This window comes from Lynx rufus, unplaced genomic scaffold (assembly GCF_022079265.1).
Source record: "Lynx rufus isolate CCGP_SWC_20201006 ecotype Redwood Valley unplaced genomic scaffold, mLynRuf1.p SCAF_25, whole genome shotgun sequence".
Classification (NCBI taxonomy): Eukaryota; Metazoa; Chordata; class Mammalia; order Carnivora; family Felidae; genus Lynx; species Lynx rufus.
Window position 1 is genome coordinate 13087941 of NW_025814840.1, and position 17660 is coordinate 13105600.

At 42.1% G+C, this 17660-nt stretch overlaps 1 long non-coding RNA gene across 1 annotated transcript; it reads left to right on the forward strand.

The window, feature by feature from the left end:
• Positions 1 to 756: 756 nt before the first annotated feature.
• On the forward strand, positions 757 to 16862 carry LOC124518710 (uncharacterized). Its single transcript, XR_006963740.1, has 3 exons — positions 757 to 842; positions 1064 to 1140; positions 16540 to 16862. It is a non-coding gene; the product is annotated as an uncharacterized LOC124518710 (long non-coding RNA).
• The last annotated feature ends 798 nt before the right edge of the window (positions 16863 to 17660 follow it).

Consider the following 17660-nt stretch of genomic DNA (forward strand, 5'->3'; position numbering starts at 1 on the left):
CGCGGGGCTTGAACTCACGAGTCCGCGAGATCGTGACCTGGCTGAAGTCGGACGCTTAACCGACTGCGCCACCCAGGCGTCCGAAATCTTGCCATTTTCAATGACATGGATGGAGCTAAAGGGTATAATGCTAAGTGAAAGACAAGTGCCATATGATTTCATTCCTATGTGAAATTTAACAAAACAGACGAGCAAGTGAAAAAGAGACAAACTAAGAAACACTCTTTTAAAAAATGTTTTCTTTATTTTTGAGACAGAGAGACAGAGCACGAGCAGGGAAGGGGCAGAGAGAGAGGGAGACCCAGAACCCGAAGCCAGCTCCAGGCTCTGAGCTGTCAGCACGGAGCCCGACGCGGGGCTCGAACCCACGAACTGTGAGATCATGACCTGAGCCGAAGTTGGACGCTTAACCGAATGAGCCACCCAGCCGCCCCAAAACAGACTCAATTATAGAGAGCAAACTGATGGTTACCAGAGGGGAGGTGGGGGGCGTGGGTGAAATAGGTGATGCGGATTAAGGAGTGCACTTGCTATGATGAGCACCAGGTGTTGAATCACTATAATGTATACCTGAAACTAATATTACACTGTATGCTAACTAGCCGGAAATAAAATAAAAACTTAAAAAGCCAGCCACCACCACCCCCAACAATTTAGTCCATGATATCAGCAGAAAGCCACAACTACCTAGTATTAAGGGCATCTTAAGGAGTCTTACAGAGTCATCAGACACTTCCTGTTTGTCGTCAGTGCCATTAGTGACTCTAGCTTTGCCAACTCCCTTGGCCAAAGGGTGTGTCTGCAACCATGACCTCTGTAATGTAGCAAGGCCCCCACAGCAGGTAGGTAGACTCATCTAGGACTGAGACTACCACCCAGGCTATTTGATATGTCGATATTGGGGATTGCTTTTAGCATTTCCATTAAGCTAAGAGGGAATGGAGGAAGTTACACAGTAATAGACTTCATTAAATGAAAAAAAGGCAGAAGACTCAGCAGAAGGAGTTGGAATGCTGGCCCTAATCCAAACAATGCCAACTTTTGTCCCCACGTTCCCTTGTAGGGAAATTTCTCCGCGTGTCCAGATGTACTTGAACAATTGGAATCTGGGATGTAAAGTTGAAAAACTACCAAATTAAGGTATGCCTGATCCTTTTGCTGCTTGTTTGTTCGTTTTAAAGCTATTGGTAGAATTAATTTCATTTTTGTGATGTATTTTCCAAAGGTTAAGTTTGCATATGCCTACTTTCATTTATTAATTTTTAAATTTTGTAATGTTTATTTATTTTTGTGAGAGAGAGAGAGAGCATGAGAGGCAGGGGGGCAGAGAGAGAAGGAGACATAGAATCTGAAGCAGGCTCCAGGCTCTGAGCTGTCAGCACAGAGCCTGACGTGGGGCTCGAACTCAGTGCAAGATCATGACCTGAGCTGAAGTCAGAGGCTTAACTGACTGAGCCACCCAGGCGCCCCTACATATGCCTAATTTTAATTTAGATGCTTTCATTTTCATGTCTAGAGGAGAACAAGAAACTAACATTTATAGACTTTACCTGTATGTTTTCTCATTTAAGATTCAAAACAACTCACTGAAGTATGCCCTGTGAGTCTCATTTCATAGATCAGGAATCTGAAACCTAAAGATGTTAAGTACTTTCTTTGCTGAAGGTCATATAGCTAATCATATAGCAGATCTGGGTTTTGAATTCAGATTTATCTGATGGACTTGCGGAGAATATTCTCCTTTTTTCTCTTACAGAGTTTTCTGACTTTTAAATTTTATGACATTAGATTCTGCCAAGATTGCCTGAATAATGTGTGCTCTTTCACTGTGCCATTCTGAACTTACAAAATTTTTTATCTTTGGACATCTCTGGTCTTATCTTTGATAACAAGAAATCTGGCATCAGTTGTAATAGTTTTGAAATATTTACAGTGTTCAATAGCAAGGTTCCCCAAGATGTATCGAAATTGGACTTGACTAAAAGTTTGTATTTACAAATAAGGAATGTGTGTGTGTGGCAATGCATGGGCTGATCCTGAAGTGGTAAAATTAATAGAAATTATTCTGTATTAGGAGAAAGACAGAATTTCATCTGTTTTTTAAAGTTTATTTTGAGAAAGAGAGAGAGAGCGCATGTGAGCAGGGGAGGGGCAGAAAGAAAGGGAGAGGGAGAATCCTAAGCACAGGGCTGGAATTCACCAACTGTGAGATCATGACCTGAGCCAAAAACAGGAGTTGAACACTTAACCAACTGAGCCACCCAGGCAACCCAAGAATTTCATCCTTTTTTTTAAAATTTTTTAATGTTTGTTTATTTTTGAGAGACAGAGAGAGCATGAGCATCAGAGGGGCAGAGAGAGAAGGAGACACAGAATCCGAAGCAGGCTCCAGGCTCTGAGCTGTCAGCACAGAGCCCGATGGGGGCTCGAACTCACAAACTGCGAGATCATGACCTGAGCTGAAGTCAGATGCTTAATGACTGAGCCACCCAGGCACCGGCGAATTTTATCTTTTAATGGTAAAAGGAAAGGTGCCGTCACCAAGGTGGTGACATAGGTTGTTCTTGACTTTGCTCCCCCTCGTAAGAAGAACAACCAATAACTATTCAAGAAGACACGTCAGGGACTCCTAGAACCTGGAGGTGAGGCTAAAGCACCCCTGTGCTTCAGAGACCAAGATGCACTGCGTTATAAGGGTAAAGAAATGGCTACACGTTGACCATGTTGCTCCCCCCAGGCCAGGGCCACATCACACAGAGAGGTAGTCTCTGAGCCCCCAGGTGTCTGGCAGGAAAAGAGAACCCAGGAGCCACAACCAGCCCCCACCAGCTCCTCCCTCTGAAGGAGCCCCGACTCTAACCTTGCACCACCGGGATTGCGGGGCAATCTGCTTAATCACTGGGAATCTGACTGTGATGGAGAAAGGGGGGCAGGACTTGCAACAACCAGCACACAGATCTTCGCAGACCAAGTGCCCGCCTGCGGTGCCTCTGTAGTAATCCCCAATTGCGGCTTTGTTCATCTGCAAGTCCGGGGTGCACTCTGACCAGGGGGCTTGGCAGGGAGCCGAGCTGCCTGATCCCGATCCCCAGACGAGAAGTTGCACCAGCCCTAGAGCCCAGTTTGCCCACGCCCAGGCAAAGTGCTGAGTCACAGCCCCCCTGCTGTGGAGAGGGTCTTGAGGTGGGGGGGGGGCCATCCAAGCAGGCAGCAGACGACTCACAGAAGCTGTGCAGCCCAGCAGTGCTTGAGCCGAGAGAGGGGCAGGCAGAGGCAGTCATCCCAGAGCAAACCGGTGTCCCTCTTGAGCAGGGAACTTGGGATGCAGGGTGGCTGAAGTTAAGACAATCATCAAAGAGCTTTACCAGTTTTAGAGCTGCTTCTCCCATAGCCCCGCTCAATGCTGGATAAGGCCGTCAGCTGGCCCAACCAGGGAACTTTACCAGAGCACACAGGGAGCTGTGAAGCCCGTTCAGCAGCCCTACACGCAGTAGCCTTTGAACAGAGGGCACAGCCCGTGGCTTCCCCATCTGCAAAACAAAACTGGTGGTCTCACCTGACCCGGGAATTCATTGCATGCTCTTGCCTGATTCACCAGTCAGTCGTACAGGCCCTGGGGCTCATCCTGCTGCCCAACCAGGGCAGGGAGGCTAATGCATAGCCCCATCCACCCCTGAATATAGTACAGTTCCGACCATCTAGTAAGTCTGACCAGAGAGTCCAGGCGACTTACAGCCTCGCTTGGGAAGGGAACCAAGCCCACAGCCCTATCCACTGATTCTCAGCCACTGGCTCTCCCCACCCTCCCGTCCCTGACCCCAGAGCTTGCTCTGCCCCAAAATAGACCGTAATAGCAGGCCCCACTTGCACAAGGACATTACCAGCATACACACCCAGAAACCCAAACTGAGCCGACTGGTGAAGAGCTCTGTCTCTGCCAAAGTAAACCTATAAAGTCCAGAAGAGGAGCCTGATGACTCAACTGTGTAGGCAGCAATGTAAGGAATCAAGAATTGCAAAAAACCACTAAAGGAAACTAATAAAACTCTAATAACTGGTCTTAAGGAAATGAAGATCTATGAACTGTCAGACAAAGAATTTCAGAATAATCCTTTTGAAAAATGATCCACGAGAACACACAGAGACAGAAAAGTTGGGGAAACAGTGTGTGAACAAAAGGACAAGATCAAAAAAGCAATAGACACCATAAAAAAAAAATCCTACAGCTGAAAAATACAGTAACTGAACTGGAAAATTCAGTAGAATTTCAAAATAAGAACCATGCAGAAGAAAGAATCAGCAGCCAGAAAGATAGGATATCAGAAATTATGCCGTCAGAGGAGCAAAAAAAAAAAAAAAAACAAAAAAACAAAAACAAAAGGGAAAAGAATGAAAAAGAGTAAAGAAAACTGCAAGATATATGGGGCACAATGAACAGAAGCAACATTCATATTATGGGAATTCCAAAAGGAGAAGAAAAAGAGGAAGGGTCAGAAAATCTATTTAAAGCAATAATGGCTAAAAATTTCCCACACCTGGAAAGAGAAATGGACATCCAGATCCATGAGGCCCAAAGGACTCCAGACAGGTTGGACCTAAATAGGGCTGCCCCAAGATACATTATAATTCAATTGTCAAAACTCCAAGACAAAGAAAGGAGTGGAAAAGCAAAAATAGAAAAAAGAGAAGTTACCAGGAAACCCTTGTCAGACTATGAACAAGTTTCTCAACATTTTGGCCCAACAGAAAATAGGTTGGCCTAATCAAAATATTGGAGGAAAAAAACTAAACTGTCAGCCAAGAGGGGCACCTGGCTGGCTTAGTCAGTGGATTGTGTGACTCCTGATGTCAGGACTCTGACATCCTCTTCCGGACAATATGGGTTCAAGCCCCATATTGGGTGTAGAGAACACTCAAAAATAAAATCTTAAAAAAAATGAATAAAATTGTCAACCAAGAATACTGTACTCAGCAAAGCTGTCCTTCAGAAATGAAAAAGGAATAAAGACTTTCCCAGGGATGCCTGGCTAGCTCATTCAGTAAAGTGTGCAACTCTTAATGTCAGGGTTGTGAGTTCAAGCCCCACATTGGGCATGGAGCCTTATTTAAAAAAATATAAAAAACGAAACAAAACCCCTTTCCCGAACAAACAAAACTGAGGGGGTTCATTACTACTAGATCTGCCTTACAAGAAATGCTAAAGGGAGTTCTTTAAGCAGAGATAAAAGGACACTGGGGCGCCTGGGTGGCTCAGTCGGTTAAGCATTCGACTTCAGCTCAGGTCACGATCTCATGGTTCATGAGTTCAAGCCCCACCTTGGGCTCACTGCTGTCAGTGCACAGCGTGCTTTGGATCCTCTGTCCCCATCTCTCTCTGCCCCTCCCCCGCTCACATGCACGCATGTGTGCGCACTCCCTCTCTCTCTCTCTTAAAAATGAATAAACATTAAAAAATAAAAGAATATCGGGGCGCCTGGGTGGCTCAGTCAGTTGAGCGTCCGACTTCGGCTCAGGTCATGATCTCACAGTTAGTGAGTTCGAGCCCCACGTTGGGCTCTGTGCTGACAGCTTGGAGCCTGGAGCCTGCTTTGGATTCTGTGTCTCCCTCTCTCTCTGCCCCTCCCCTGCTTGTACTCTGTCTCTCTCTCCCTCAAAATAAATAAACATTAAAAAAAATTTTTTTTAAATAAAAGGATACCAATTAACATCATAAAAACAGAAAAGTAGTAAAACTCATTGCAATAGTACATTTATGGTCAAAGTCAGATTCTGTAATTTGGTAATGGTGTGTAATTCACTTATTCATTAACATAATTCTATGTTAAAAGCTAAAACACATGGGGGTGCCAAGGTGGCTCAGTCAGTTAAGCATCCTACTCTTGATTTTGACTCAGGTCATGAACTCATAGTTTGTGAGTTCAAGACCTGTGTTGGGTTCTGTGTTGACGGTGCAGAGCTTGCTTGGGATCCTCTCTCTCCCTCTCTCTCCGACCCCTCCCCTGTTCACTTGCACGCTCTCTCTCTCTCTCTCTCTCTCAAAATAAATAAAATAAACATTAAAAATTTTTTTAAGTTAAAAAACATGAGCATAGTAAAAGCAACCATAACTACAATACTCTGTTGTTAGTTACACAATATAAAAAAATGTGTAAATTGTAACAGCAGTAACCTAAAATGTGAGGGGGAGGAGAAGTATAAGTATAAAGTTTAGGAATTCTACTGAACTTAAGGTTTATCAGCTTAAAATATGGGGTTGTAAGCCTTATGGTAACCACAAGGGGAAAACCTATAGCAATTATACAAAAAAAAAGAAAAAAGATAAATCAAAGCATACTGACACCAAAAGACATCAACACACACACAAAAAGATAGCAGGATAAGAAACAAGGAACAGTGGATCTATAAAACAACCAGAAAATAATTAATAAAAGGGAAAAAGTAAGTCCTTACCTATTGGTAATTACTTTAAACATAAAATGATGAAGTTCTCTAATCAAAAGACATAGAAAAGGGGTGTCTGGGTGGCTCAGTCAGTTGAGCGTCTGACTAGATTTCAGCTCAGATCATGATCCCAAGATCATGGGATTGAATCCCACATCAGGCTCTGTGCTGAGCAGAGCCTGCTTGGGATTCTCTCTCTCCCCCTCTCTCCCTCTACCCCACTCCCCTGCTCATGCTCTCTCTCTCTCTCTCTCTCTCTCAAGGAAAAAAAGGCATAGAATGTCTGAATGGATTAAAAAAACAAGATCCAGTGCCATGCTGCCTATGAGCAACTCACTTTAGCCTTAAAGACACACACAGACTGAGAGTGAAGGGATGTAAGAAGTCATTTCAAGGAACTGTAACAACAAACAACAAAAAAGCAGGGGTAGCTATACTTATTTATTTTTGGGACAGAGAGAGACAGAGCATGAACGGGGGAGGAGCAGAGAGAGAGGGAGACACAGAATCGGAAACAGGCTCCAGGCTCTGAGCCATCAGCCCAGAGCCCGACGCGGGGCTCGAACTCACGGACCGCGAGGTCGTGACCTGGCTGAAGTCGGACGCTCAACCGACTGCGCCACCCAGGCGCCCCTAGCTATACTTATATCAGACAAAATAAACTTTAAACTCAAAATGGTAAAAAGAAGCTCGTTACGTAATGATAAAGCTCTCGATCCATTAAGAAGACAGAACAGTTGTAAATATTTGTTCACCCAGTGTCAGAGTACCTAAATATATAAAGCAAAAACTAACAGCTAAAAGGAGAAATAAACAGTAATACGATAATAGTTGGGGACTTTAATACCCCACTGTCAACAATCGATAGGTCATCCAGAGATTCAGTAGGGAAACAGCAGGTTTGAACATCACTGTAGACCAAATGGACCTAACAGACATATCCAGAACATTCCATCCAACAGCAGCAAAATACATGCTCACGTAGAGTATTTGCTAGGCTAGACCGTGTGTTAGCCACAAAAAAGCAAACTCAAGACGACTGAAATCATACCAAATATCTTCTCTAACTACGACGGCATCAAACTAGAAATCAATAACAAGGGGAAAACTGGAAAAACTACAAACACATGGAAATGAAGCAGTATTCTTCTGAACAACCAGTGGGTCAAAGGAGAAATTAAAGGGGAAATTTAAAAGTTTCTTGAGACAAATAGAAATAAAAACACATATGCCAGAACTCATGGGATGCAGCAAAGGCAATTCTAAGGGAAGTTGATAGGAATAAACACCTACATTAAGAAGCAAGAAAGAGTCCCAATAAAAGCCTAACTCTACGCCTCAGGGAACAAGAAAAAGAAGTTCCTTTTAAGACAAAGTTAGCAGAAGACAGGAAATAATAAATATTAGAGCAGAAATAAATAGAGCACAGAAATACAATAGAAAAGATTAACCAAACTAAGGGTTGGTTCTCTGGAAAGATAAACAGAGTGGACAGACTAATCAATTAGCTAGACTAACTAAGGAAAAAAGGGAGAAGACCCAACACAAAATTATAAGTGGAGAAGGAGACATTACACCTGTTACCACAGAAATACAAAGGATCATAGAGGCTACTGTGAACAATTGTACACCAACAACCTAAACGACCCAGAAGAAATGGAAAAATTCTTAGAAGCATATGAATAACCAAGACTGCATCAGAAAGAAATAGAAAGTCTGAATAGACCAGTTATTAATAAGTAGATCAGGGGCGCCTGGGTGGCTCAGTCGGTTAAGCGTCCGACTTCAGCTCAGGTCACGATCTCGCGGTCCGTGAGTTCGAGCCCCGCGTCGGGCTCTGGGCTGATGGCTCAGAGCCTGGAGCCTGCTTTGGATTCTGTGTCTCCCTCTCTCTCTGCCCCTCCCCCGTTCATGCTCTGTCTCTCTCTGTCTCAAAAATAAATAAACGTTAAAAAAATTTTTTTAAAAATAAGTAGATCAAATCAGTAATCAAAAATCTCCCAGCAAAGAAAAGCCCAGATGGCTTCACTGGTGAGTTTTACCAAACATTAAAAAAATTGATACCAATCCTTCTCAAACTCTTCCAAAAAAAATTGAAGAGGAGAGAACATTCCCAAGCTCATTCTATGAGGCCAGCATCATCCTGAAACTAAAACCAGACAATGACATTATTAAAAAAGATAGCTACAGCCAATTCCTTTCATGAATATAGATGCGAAAATTCTCAATAAGATAGTAGCAAATTGAATTCAGCAGCACATTAAAAGGATTATTCATCATGATCAAGTGGGGTTTATCCCTGGGATGCAAGGATAGTTGAACATACCCAGATCAATCAATGTGATACATCACATTAATGGAACGAAAAAGATCACATGATCATCTCAATAGAGTAGAAAAAGCATTTGACAAAATCCAACATCCGTTCATGATAAAACCTCTTAACAAATCAGGCATAAAAGGAACATATCTCAACAAAATAATGGCCATATATGACAAGTCCACAGCTAACATCATACTCAATGGTGAAAGGTTGAAAGCTTTTCCTCTAAGATCAGGAACAAGATAAGGGTGCCCACTCTCACCACTCCTATTCAATCTAGTACTGAAGTCCTAGCTAGATCAGGCAATAAAAAGAAATAAAAGGTATCAGAGCTAGAAGGAAAGAAGTAAAATTGTCTCTATTTGCAGATGATATGATTTAATATACAGGAAATCCTGAAGACTCAACCAAAAAGCTCTTAGATCTCATCAATAAATTCAGCAAAGTTGCAGGATACAGAATTTACATATAAAAGTCAGTAGTGTTTCTGTACACTGACAATGAATTTGCTGAAAAAGAAATAAATTGATCCCTTTTACAGTAGCATCGAAAACAATGAAAGATTAAGGAAGTGAAAGATCTCTGCTCTAAAAACTGTAAGACATTACCGAAAGAAATCAAAGAAGACCCAAATAAATGGGAAGGTATCCTGTTTTCATGAATTAGAAGAATTAATATTGTTAAAATATCAATACCACCAAAAGTCATCCATAGATTCAGTGCAATCTCAGTGGTATTTTTGCAGAAGCACAAAATAACACTCCTAAAATTTATGTGGAAACTGCACAAGACCCTGAATAGCCAGAGAAATCCTGACAAAGAAGAACAAAGTAGGAGTTATCTCACTCCCTGATTTCAAGCTGTAGTATAAAGCTTTAGTAACCAAAACAGTATAATGCTAGCATAAAAAGTCAAATAGATCAGTGGAACAGAATCAAAAGGCCAGGAAAAAAAAAACACCCAAGCATATATGGTCAACTAATTTTTGACAAGAGAGCCACCAAGACTATTCAGTGGAGAAAAGAGTCTTCAATAAATAGTGCTGGGGTAATTGGATCTTCACATGGAAAGAAATGAAACGGGACCCCTATCTTACACCACTCACAAAAATTACCTCAAGATGGATTAAAGGCTTAAATGTAAGATCCAAAACCATGAATAAAGGAATAAAGCTCCTTCACATGGGCCTTGGTAATGATGTTTTGGTTATGACACCTAAAGCACAAGCAACAAAATAAAAAATAAATGGACAACATCAAACTACAGAGCTTCTATACAATAAAAGAAGCCATATATCTGATAAGGGGTGATATACAAAATATATAAAGAGCTCATACAACTAGATAACAATAATATAATTATTATTATATACAATAATATAATTATTATTATTAACCCAATCAAAAGAATAGGCAAAGGACCCGAATAGACATCCTTCCAGGAAGATCTAGGAAAGGGCAACGGGCACGTGAAAAGATGCTCAACATCACTCTTCATCAGGGAAATGCAAATCAAAACCACAATGAAGTATCCCCTCACTTCAGTTAGAATGACCATCATCAAAAAGACAAGAGGTGGGGGGCGCCTGGGTGGCTGAGTTGGTTGAGTTTCCAACTTCGACTCAGGTCATGATCTTGCAGTTGGTGAGTTCAAGCCCCACGTTGGGCTCGCTACTGTCAGCCTATCTGTGCAGAGCCTGCTTTGGATCCTCTGTTCCCCTCTCTCTCATCCCCATGAGGATGTAGCGAAAAGGGAACCTTTGTACACTGTAGGTGGGAATGTGGATTGGTGCAGCCACTATGGAAAACAGTATGATGGATCCTCAAAAAAAAAAAAAAAAAAGAACTACTAGGAACTACTACGATCCAGCAATTCCACTTCTGGAACCATATCCAAAGGAGCAAAAACACCAAAAACATATGGACCCTCCATATTCACAACAGCATTATTTATAACAGCCAAGACATGGAAACAACCCAAGCATCCATCAATGGGTGAATGGATAAAGAAGTTGTGGTATACACACACACACACACACATATATATATATACATATATATGTATGTATATATATACATATATATGTATATATACATGTATGTATATGTATATATATATATACAGAATGTGCAATGTATTGTATATTTATATGGCATAACATATACACAATATATAAATATACACACAATAGAATATTCAGCCATAAAAAATGAGGAAATCTTGTTTGCAACAACATGGATGGACCTTGAAGGCATTATGCTAAGTGAAATAGGTAAGACAGAGAAAGACAAATTATCTCATTTATGTGTGGGATCTAAAAAAACAAACTCATAGAAAAAGAGATCAGACATGTGGTTACCAGGGGCAAAAGGTGGTGCCCGGGGGGGAATTGGACATAGGGGGTCAAAGGTACAAACTTCTAGTTATAAGAAAAATAAATACTAGGGATGTAATGTACGGTGTGGTGACTATTGCTAACACTGCTGTGGGTGTATAGGAAGGTTATTAAGAGAGTAAATCCTAAGAGTTCTCATCACAAGAAGAAAAACATTTTTTTTCTTTTTATTGTATCTATATAAGATGATGGATGTTAACTTATTGCAATAATCACTTCACAGTGTATGTAAAAGAGCCATCATGCTGTGTGCCTTAAACTTGTACAGTGAGGTATGTCAGTTATTTCCCAATAAAATGGGAAAAATGGATAAAATGATTAAAAAGAAGAAAAGAAAAAGTGACTCCACGACACAACTAATGTTATTTTATAATTGCTCACTATTGTTTCCTCTTTGAGAGCCAAGAGAGATGCTTCCTTTCGAAAAAGGTACAAAATGAATTTTCCCAAGTAAAATCTAAATTGAAGGCTCCTATTTTGAACGTACAGCCTGTGGCTAAACTAACTTTTATCCATATTTAGTTGCCATCCACCCCTTACCCCTCCCCAAAAAACCCCCAAGAGGCAAGCTTTTTGCTGCCACCTACAGTTAGAAAATGTAATCGCCTGCTGAGTGCACAAAGGAATGATGATGGGCAGAGAACCTGAGCTTTGGAAAGGGGGACCATGTGCCCTGGTTTACTGGTTTACTGTAACGTTTCCTGAAAGTCCCTGTTGTCTTGGGATGATCCAGCCAATGTAGCATTTGTCCTGTCCCCTTTTTCTCTCAAAACTCTGATTTGGTTGATTAATTATACAGTTCTACTGGTTCTTTCCTTGCATCATTTAAAATACTCAAGTTTGGGGCTCCTGAGTGGCTCAGTCAGGTAAGCATCTGACTTTGGCTGGGGTCTCAATCTCAGGGTTTGTGATTTTGAGCCCCGCCTCAGGCTCTGTGCTGACAGTGTGGGCAGCCTGTCTCTTTCTCTCTCTGCCCCTCCCCCGCTTATGCATGCACTCACGCTCTCTCTCTCTCTCTCTCTCTCTCTCAAAAGTAAACATTAAAATAAGTAAAATATTCAAGTTAGCCTCATCTCTCCCACCTAAAAGCACACACACACTTCTCCAGTCTGAATCTCCTTCCAGCTCCAATCTTTCTCCTTCCTATCCTTACAACTAAGCTTCTTGAAAAAGGGATCCATACACTATTTCTACGTCACTGTGCCGTAACCTTCCTCTCCTCACCTCACAGTACCACAGGCCCCTCACTTCTGCTCTGACTACTCCTTGAAACTACCAGTGACCTGCGAACCACCCAGTCCCTGGACACTTCTCTGTCTTTGTCTTAGCCGGTGGGCACCGCTATAAGAGTACCACAGACTGGGTGGCTGATGAACAACAGAAATGTACTTCTCTCAGTTCTGGAGCCTGGGAGTCTGAGGTCAGGATGCCAGCTCGGTTGGGTTCCAGTGAGAGCCTTCTCCTGGGTTGTAGACGAGCCAACTTGTCGTATAAATCATTAAAAGGGACTGACCCAGTTCTATGGCCTCCTGTTGTAAGGACACTAATCCTACCGTGAGGGCTCCACTCTCAGGACCTAATGACCTCCCAAAGGTCCCACCCGAAAGTCCATCACATGTGGGATTAGATGAATTTGGGGGGAGGACATTCATTCCATAAGCCTTTCCCTTGCTTCATATATTGACAACACTGTACCCAGTTGCGTGTTCCCCCCTCCCAGCTCACCTCTTGTCTTCTGTGACACCACCTCCTGTTTTTCTCCTGCATTCTGGCTTTTTCTCAGTGGGCTTTGTAACCTCTTCCTCTTGCACCTAAATGCTCACGTCTCTGTCCTTGCACACTCTCCCTGAGTAACCACACCCCGTGAATTCTACTACAATCAACTTGATAAGGGCTCCCAAACTCATTCATTCATTCAAAAAAATGGTATGGATCACCCACAAAGTGCCAGTCACTGCTTCAGATTCTGGGATATATCCATGAACAAAATGGAGGGGAGAATCATAGATGGGTAAACCATAGACAAAATAAGTAAACTGGACAGTATGTTAGAGGGTGAGAAGTGATAAAGAAGAGAGTAATGGGGGGGCACCTGGGTGGCTCAGTCGGTTGAACATCTGACCTCGGCTGAGGTCATGAACTTGCAGTTTGTGAGGTCAAGCCCAACGTCGGGCTCTGTGCTGACAGCTCAGAGCCTGGAGCCTGCTTCAGATTCTGTGTCTCCCGCTCCCTCTGTTCCTTCCCTGCTCGCAGTCTGTCTCTCAAAAAGAGCTCATTCAAAATGGGTAAAAGCAAAATGCATAGATAATTTACAGAAGAAGAAATAGAAGCAGGTAATAAATATAAAATACTCAATTTCATTAATGAAAAAATGTTTTGTCCTTAAATTAGGAAAGACTTTTAAAAAAATTTTAATGTTTATTTATTTTTGAGAGAGAGAGAGAGAGAGCAGGGGAGTGGCAGAGAGAGAGGGAGACACAGAATCCGAAGCAGGCTCTAGGCTCTAAGCTGTCAGCACAGAGTCCGATATGGGGATCGAACCCATGATCCGCGAGATCATGACCTGAGCCGAAGTCAGACACGAAACTGACTGAGCCACCCAGGAGTCCCAGGAAAGACTTTTTTTTAAATGCTAGGTTATGTGGGATGGGATAGAAACCTACTTGTTAGAGGCAAACGTACATATTGACACAATGCCAGGAGGAACAAGGAGCCTTAAAATAATATCTTAAAAAGATGTCATCTGAAATGTGGGTGAAGTTTTAGGCGTAGAAGTACTAATAATATTTGTTATACTGGAAAAATGGAAACAACCCATATGTCCAATAATAGGGGACCAGGTTAGAAATTATAATATGAACAAATGATTAAATGATTAAAAGATATTTTCTAAGACTGCTAAGTAAATGTGAAATGCTTATTTGTTAGGTGAAATAAATGGATGTAAACTCCTATTTGTAGTATGTTTGCAAAATTTTTTAATGAAAATGCCAAAAAAAAGCATATAGTTTTTATGTGGTATGATTTCGTTTCTTCTTTATATTTTTCTATACTTTCCAAATTCCTTTTTATCATCACGTATTAGTTTTGTAGTCAGAAAAAAAAAAATTCATCCCTAGAGTTTTCCAGATAAAATCCAAATTCCTTAGCATAGCACATGATGATCTGGCCTGTTTTCTGATCGCCTTCTCCCCATTTCCCAGTCCTAACTCTCTTAGGGTCATGCCACATTGCTTGCATTTTCCTAATCATGATGTCATCACTATCTGGGGAGTGTTTGTTTTAATTACTTACTTATTTTTGCCTAGGTGTTCTCAAATGCCATTCTTGCCCTCTGGCCTTCCTAACAGGCCTGTTTGATTTCAAGTTCCAGCCCTGTGTTTTCAAAGGATGACCTTCCCTGGGACGCCTTGGGCTTGGTCAGATACCTCCTGCTTTGTGCGGCCACGACTCTGTGATTCCTTTCTCTGGTTACACAGAAATGCAAGCTGGGTGACCAACAATACTGGTCTGCCCTACCCTAATCCTAATTCTCTGCTTACCCCTTCACATCTTAAACTAGGAGTACCTTGACTTAACAGGCCCTTTACATCATCTTTTTTTTTTTTTTAATTCTATTCTTTCCATTCTGCACATTGTCTCTCTTATGATTTTTACCCACCTTAGTCTTGAGTTTATTAGGGGATAGTAGACACCAAGCAAGTGGAAGGGTCACTGGACCTATGGAACAGGTGATAGAACAGCTCTCACTGTGGTGAGATGGGAAGGTGCTAAAAAGTTACTCAAAACGCTATTATAGGCTTGTCAGTGAGGTTCCCCCTGTAGGTCAAAGCATTTTGGTAATTGAAGGAACAGCACCTGAATTAGTGCCGTGTGTTAGGATGGTTTTATTTAGCGCACATTGTAGCTTTGAACAGTTGTTTAAATACTGTTTAAGATTGCAATCTGTCCCATTTCAGTGCTTCATTCCCATCTTCCCTACCCTGCTCCACTTCTCCTATTTTCTGTTAACACTTACCATCATCTACATGCTGCTAAATGTATTCCTTTATTAGAGCTATAGTTTACAGTTGGCTCCACGCCATCACCGGACAGGGATCTTTGTTTTGTTCATCGATTTAACAAAGTACCTACCACAGTGCCTGGCACATAATAGATGCTCAGTTAAAGATTTGTTGAATAAATAGATCTGCTTAAATAAGGGGGTTAACTCATTATAATTCTCTAACCACAAAATGAAAATGTTAGGATATCAGCAGAGGCCTTTTACTACCCTTCTTTTTTTCTTTCTTTCATTATTATTGTTTAATGTTTATTTTTGAGAGAGAGAGAGAGTGTGTGTGTGAGCAGGGAAGGGGCAGAGAGAGAGGGAGACACAGAATCTGAACCAGGCTCCAGGCTCTGAACTGTCAGCACAAAGCCCAACATGGGGCTTGAACTCATGAGCTGTGAGATCATGACCTGAGCCAAAGTCGGATGCTTAACAGGCTGAGCCACCCAAGTGCCCCATTTTTCTTTCTTTTTAAAAATTTGCTGCCCTGGGGCCCCTGGCAGCTTTCCCCCAGGTACCCAGAGGCAGGGCACCTGCTGGCAGAGCACAAGAGGTCAATCTGTGGGGCTGCGGCTGGTACTGCAGCGACCCCACCCGTGTGCCCTGAATGCTGCCAGCCATTTACCACCCCAGAAGTTGGGGATTCTGCCTACAGGGTGGCATTTTATGTGAATCAGTGTGCCCCTTCTACTACCCTTCTTAAAGATGAAAAGCTGGACACCCCTAGTAACAACCAATTATTACTTTAACAATTTCTTTCAGTAAAATGTAGAGAGCAGGGGCACCTGGCTGGTCTAGTCAGTGGAGCACGTGACTCTTGATCTTGGTGTTATAAATTCGAGCCCCATATTGTGTGTAGACATTACTTAAAAATAAAATCTTTAAAAAAATGTAGGGAGTAGGTAGGCATAGTTTCTAAAAGAATTTCTAACAAGAAATCTACACATTACACACCCTCCTTCCTTATTGCTACATGTAAACATTCTGGGAAAGGGGCACACAGAATTTGGGGACATTTGCCCAAGAACCACCAAGATCACAGCCTGCTAATTCTGTTTTCCACAAGAAGAAAATACCGTTCTTTCTTGTCCTAGGAGTATTCAGGGGTCATGGTGAGTAGTAGGGACCCCTAAAGACTCCCCACACTGTTTAGAGACAGTAGTGTTTCTCTGATTTGCATAATACACTGTGGTAGCCAATCTCTAACATGACCCCACAATGGTCCTTGCTTCCTGGTACTCACATCTTTGTGTGGTCCCTCCCATAGTGAATCACAGTTATCTTTGTAACCAATAGAACACTGCAGAAGTGCCAGTGTGTGTCTTGCAGGGATCCTTCATAAAAGGCATCACCACATCTGTGCTGGTCTCTTGGATCTCCAGCTCTTGGGGAAGCAAGCCACTATGGTGTGGGGACATTAAAGCATCTTGTGGGAGAAACCCACTCAGAGAGGAACTCAGGCCAAAAGGCAGAGCCACTTTGCTAACCATGGAAGTGAACCACCTGGGAAGCCGATTCTCCAGCACCAGTCAAGCCTTCAGATGACCACAGCCCCAGCAACTTTACGGGAGACCCTGAACCAGAACCTAGCCCCCAAGTTCCTGACTCACAGAAATTGTTAAGAGATAATAAATAATTATTGGTGTTTTAAAGTGTTGGAGTGGGGTGCCTGGGTGGCTCAGTTGGTTAAGTGTTCAACTCTTGGTTTCACTAAAGGTCCTAATCTCACCTGTTGTGGGATCAAGCCCTGTCTGGTTCTGCGTGGAGCCTGCTTGGGATTCTCTCTCTCCCTCTCTCTCTCTGGCCCTCCCCTGCTTGCATGCACTCTCAAAATAAATAAACATTGTAAAACAAATAAGTTTTGGAATAATTAGGTAGCAATAGGTTAGCTAAAAAATATACAAATCCCTTTAAAGGGAAAAAGATATTTCACACCCCACATTCATTAAATTGTTTTTATTAAGTACAGACGTACAGATTTTATACAACTATTAAATCAAAACAGATTTTAAAATTAAATACAAACAACATTACAAAACATTTAAATACAAAGTAATTTTAGGGGCGCCTGGCTGGCTCAGTTGGTAGAGCGTGTGACTCTTAATCTCAGGGTCTTGAGTTCAAGCCCCACTTTGGGTGTGGAGTCTACTTTTTAAAAAATGTGATTTTAATAGAAGGTGGTTTTGCTGCGATTACATTGCCACTCAATAAGACTCCGGTACTGCCAGACTCCTCCTGAGTTACTTGAATAAATTAGCTTTCCCCCCCCCCCCCTTAGGCGTGTTTGAAATGGATTTTCTATCGCTTTCGACCAAGACTTTACTCGACAGCACAGTTACCTTCTGGTGCCACAACTTGTGGGAATTGAAAAAAAAAAAGAAAAAAGAAAAAGAAAAAAAGGAAAAACCAAAAACGAAACGGAAAAAAAAAAACCCCAACCCCAGGTGTTC